This window comes from Agelaius tricolor, unplaced genomic scaffold, assembly GCF_023055355.1.
Source record: "Agelaius tricolor isolate 1412-34295 unplaced genomic scaffold, bAgeTri1.0.p SCAF_39, whole genome shotgun sequence".
Lineage (NCBI taxonomy): Eukaryota > Metazoa > Chordata > Aves > Passeriformes > Icteridae > Agelaius > Agelaius tricolor.
In genome coordinates, this window is record NW_027269299.1 from 4,455,106 (window position 1) to 4,460,000 (window position 4,895).

The following is a 4,895-nucleotide window of genomic DNA, read 5'->3' on the forward strand; positions in this document are numbered from 1 at the left end:
CTACCTGGTTGATCCTGCCAGTAGCATATGATTGTCTCAAAGCTTAAGCCATGCATGTCTATGTACACACGGGCAGTACAGTGAAACTGCGAATGGTCATTAAATCAGTTATGGTTCCTTTGGTCGCTCCTCTCCCGCTCCTTGGATAGTTGTGGTAATTCTAGAGCTAATACATGCCGACGAGTGCCAACCTCTGGGGACACGTGTATTTATCAGACCAAAACCAACCCGGGCCCGCCCAGCAGCTTTGGTGACTCTAGATAACCTCTAGCCGATCGCACGCCCCCGTGGCGGCAACGACCCATTCGAATGTCTGCCCTATCAACTTTCGATGGTACTGTCTGTGCCTACCATGGTGACCACGGGTGACGGGGAATCAGGGTTCAATTCCGGAGAGGGAGCCTGAGAAATGGCTACCACATCCAAGGAAGGCAGCAGGCGCGCAAATTACCCACTCCCGACCCGGGGAGGTAGTGACGAAAAATAACAATACAGGACTCTTTTGAGGCCCTGTAATTAGAATGAGCGCACTTTAAATCCTTGAGAGAGGGTCCATTGGAGGGCAAGTCTGGTGCCAGCAGCCGCGGTAATTCCAGCTCCAATAGCGTATGTTAAAGTTGCTGCAGTTAAAAAGCTCGTAGTTGGATCTTGGGATTGAGCTGGCGGTCCGCCGCGAGGCGAGCCACCGCCTGTCCCAGCCCCTGCCTCTCGGTGCCCCCTTGATGCTCTTAGCTGAGTGTCCCGCGGGGCCCGAAGCGTTTACTTTGAGAAAATGAGAGTGTTCAAAGCAGGCTGGCCGCCGGCATACTGCAGCTAGGAATAATGGAATAGGACTCCGGTTCTATTTCGTTGGTTTTCGGAAACGGGGCCATGATTAAGAGGGATGGCCAGGGGCATTGGTATTGTGCTGCTAGAGGTGAAATTCTTGGACCGGCGCAAGACAGCCTAGAGCGAAAGCATTTGCCAAGAATGTTTTCATTAATCAGGAATGAAAGTCAGAGGTTCGAAGACGATCAGATACCGTCGTAGTTCCGACCATAAACGATGCCGACTGGAGATCTGGTGGCGTTATTCCCATGACCCGCTGGGCAGCTCCCGGGAAACCCAAGTCTTTGGGTTCCGGGGGGAAGTATGGTTGCAAAGCTGAAACTGAAAGGAGTTGACGGAAGGGCACCACCAGGAGTGGAGCCTGTGGCTTAATTTGACTCAACATGGGAAACCTCACCCGGCCCGGACACGGACAAGATTGACAGATTGAGAGCTCTTTCTTGATTCCGTGGGTGGTGGTGCATGGCCGTTCTTAGTTGGTGGAGCGATTTGTCTGGTTAATTCTGATAAAGAACGAGACTCTGGCATGCTAACTAGTTACGCGACCCCCGAGCGGTCGGCGTCCAACTTCTTAGGGGGACAAGTGGCGTTCAGCCACCCGAGATTGAGCAATAACAGGTCTGTGATGCCCTTAGATGTCCGGGGCCGCACGTGCACTACACTGACTGGCTCAGCTTGTGCCTACCCTCCGCTGGCAGGCGCAGGTAACCCATTGAAGCCCATTCGTGATGGGGATCAGGGATTGCAATTCTTCCTCATGAACGAGGAATTCCCAGTAAGTGCGGGTCATAAGCTCGCGTTGATTAAGTTCCTGTCCTTTGTACACACTGCCCGTTGCTACTACCAATTAGGATGGTTTAGTGAGGTCCTCAGATCGGCCTCGGCGGGGTCGGCCACCGCCCTGCCGGAGTGTCGAGAAGATGGTCAAACTCGACTATCTAGAGGAAGTAAAAGTTGTAACAAGGTTTCCGTAGGTGAACCTGTGGAAGGATCATTACCAGTGGGGCTTGGCCCCGGCCGCGTTGTGCCAGGCCGTCTGGCTGGCCGCATGCGCGCGGTGTCATTCGTGCGCCCGCTCCGTTCGCACGCTCGGCCCCTGACTGCCGGCCCCGGTCAGCACCAGGGGCCACACGCCCTTCCCCTTCGCCGCGCGCCACAGCCCCAGAGAGAGAGAGCCCAGAGGCGTGCGGCACCTCCGGGCGCGGGTGGTCAGAATTGGGAGAGGGGGGAAAAGCGTGTCACGCGCGCCCGCCACCGTGCACGCAGGCGGGGCTCTCCCCGCGCTACACCGTGTGTCACGGCTGGGCCTAGTAGCATGGCACGCTCACCGCTGTTGCAGCGGCTTGCCCCCCCGCCCCCCACACCACCCCTCCCACCCCAGCCTTGCGCCAGTCTGCCGCCGGTCCGTCCCCGCCAGACAGTGGGGGCGCGGCCGCAGGCCCCTGAGCCTCTCGCCGCCACGGCCGGCGCCGCCGAACGCCGGTTGCCAGCGTGCCACGTGCAGGTGCCCTGGCACGGCCCGAGTTCTCCCGAGCTCGGCTCTCCTCGGTGTGCGTGCGAGATAGCCGCATGAGTGTCAGGAGGGAGGGGTGCTCGGCACGGCCCCTTCCCGGAGGCGGGCCCATCCCATCGTTGCTGCGCCCCTCGAGCGACGGCCGGCCATCCGGCTGTGGCACCCATTGGCGGCCGAGGTGGCAAGGGTGAGGGAGCTGGGTGGCGGGGCGGCCTGAGCCACGGCAGTCCTCTTGGGCGCGCAGTGCCAGGCTACTGAGGGAAACCCCGGGCTCCGAGAAGGACATGGCGGTGGTGGCGGCAGATGTCAGGCGCGCCCCCGCCAGTGTACGCTCCCCAAAGGCAGCAGCAGGGGAGGCACCCCGGTGGGGCCATGCAGGTCGTTTCCCTCGCCCCAGGGCCAGGTACCTAGCGCTCCGCACCTCGGCGGCCCCCCCAGTTTTTTTCCCTCGGCATCGTCAAATGCTGTGGGTTTGCCGAAAGGGGCCAGCGGGGGCAGGCGGCGGTTTAAAGACTTGGGCGGCTCAGCGTGGCCCGCCGGCGGCGGTGGCGGCAGGCATACCGGGCGGTGGCCATGCGGGGTGCCACTGAGGAGTGGGGAGCAGCTACTCCCACCGATCCCCTGCAGTGGTTGTCCCGTTGCCACCGGCTGCGCTCCTCTGTCGCTGTCGTTGTCCCGCCCGCGCCGCGGGGGTAAACCGTGCTGCGCCAGGGAGGGGTGCCCTGTCCCCCCTCTCCATGGCCCATGGGGGCCCACCCGCTCGCCTCGCCGTAATGGGCGACGCCGGCAGAGAGTGCGCCCTCTCTGCCCTTCCTCAGCCGCGGGATCGCGGCCCCTGGGGCCCACCCGCGCTCTCTCTCCTCAACCCGCTGCCGCGGTCTCTGGCACGCGTGGCGCTGCATCCAGCACCTCTCCTCCCCTTGACGGCCTTTTCTCCTCGAACGCGCACCGGCAGCGCCGTTGTCCGCCAGCCGTCCCCTGGCTCGACTGCCTGCCTGCTGGTGGGGGCGAGCGCTCGGTGGGCCCTCCGGCGGCGGAGGCCCGCGAGCACAGGCGATCTCGTGCCGTGCGGCCGCGGCGCCGCTCGACGCGTGTCCCTCCCTGCGGGGACGGTCAGCCGGAAGGCGCCCGCCGTCAGCCGGTGGCGGTCCCGTCCCGGGCCCCGCTCGTCGCATCCTCCATCGCCCTTCCTGGCCGTGTGTGGGCCGCAGGAAGGCGCACAGGGCAGCCGCAGGGGCGCTTCTCCCCGCCTGGTCTCCGCGTGCAAACGAGGAGCGCAGGCCTTGCACCCCAGCTCAGCGCCGTCCTGCCTTCTGCCGGGTGCGTGCCCGAGGTAAGGGGCCCCGGCGGTGCGACGCGGCGGTGGCGGTCCTGGGAGTGCAGCCCCGGTGGCAGCAGGGTCTGCCGTCCGGCAGGCCTTGGGCCCTGGCTATGCCAGCTTGGCTCTCGGTGGCACCCACCTCGGGGCTGGCAGCGGAGCGCATCCACCGGTCTCTCACCCACCCGGCAGGGGAGCGGTCCCGCAGGAGGCGTGCCGGCAGGGGCTGGTCATCGTCGCGTGCCGTCTCGAGCCAGGGGAAGGCCATGCAGTGGGGAAAGAGATAAGCCGGCCGTGCAGCGGCACAGCGGCACTCTGTGAGGCCCGCGGCGTCGGGGGCCAAGGGAGAGCCGCCGTGTGTGGGGGCCGATGGCCACGCGCCCCCAGCCGCATGCCGTGTGTTTTGTGCCTGTCGTCCCGTGAAAGTGAGACACGGGTGGGCTGCCGTGCCCTCCCGCATTCCAGCGCGCGCTGCGTGGCCCTCTACGTGGTGGCCAGGCCGAGCCCGGGTGCCTGGTCCGCCTCCGAAGGACAGCATTTGTGAGGTCGGCGTCACCCCTCATGGGGGAGGCGGTCAGGAGCGCGGGCTCCCCCACCTCTTGGCCGGCCTTCGGAGCGTGGGTTGCTCCAGTTGGTTTTTATTCCACCTTCTGTTTCTGTGTGCTCGTACGGTCAAAGCCAGGTGCGCACCCCCGCGTCCTTGGCCCCAGAGTAACAAAAAAAGGGGCCGCTTGGCGTGAGCAGTGCCCGAAAGCCAGACAACTCTTAGTGGTAGATGACTCGGCTCGTGCGTCGATGATGAATGCAGCTAGCTGTGAGAATTAATGTGAATTGCAGGACACATTGACCATTGACCATTCGAAGGCACGTGCAGCCCCGGATTCCTCCCGGGGCTACGCCTGTCTGAGGATCGCTTGATGATCAATAGCCATCCGGGGGCCACGCTAGCGGCACGGCTGGGGTCGCCTCTCTGGCCCGTTGCCCGCAGTGGGCGGCGGTGGCGGTGGCAGCAGCGGCATCCCACTGGTGCCCGAGGGAAGGCAGTCAGGGGTTCGGCGAGGGAAGCGTTTCCCTAGGAGGCCTCGATCCCTTCACTGCGGCCCGGCGGGCGTCGTCATCGTCGCAGTCGTCGTCGTTGCAGTCGTCGTCGTTGCCATGCAGGGCCTTCGTCCCCCTAAATGCAGACTCGGGGAGCACTCCGTTGCTCCCCGCTCCCGGAGCAAGCCGCTGGGGTGG

At 64.2% G+C, this 4,895-nt stretch overlaps 1 non-coding gene across 1 annotated transcript; it reads left to right on the top strand.

Moving 5' to 3' along the window:
* Positions 1 to 4,419: 4,419 nt before the first annotated feature.
* On the top strand, positions 4,420 to 4,572 carry LOC139603599 (5.8S ribosomal RNA). The gene has a single exon (XR_011683756.1). It is a non-coding gene; the product is annotated as a 5.8S ribosomal RNA (ribosomal RNA).
* Positions 4,573 to 4,895: the final 323 nt, after the last annotated feature.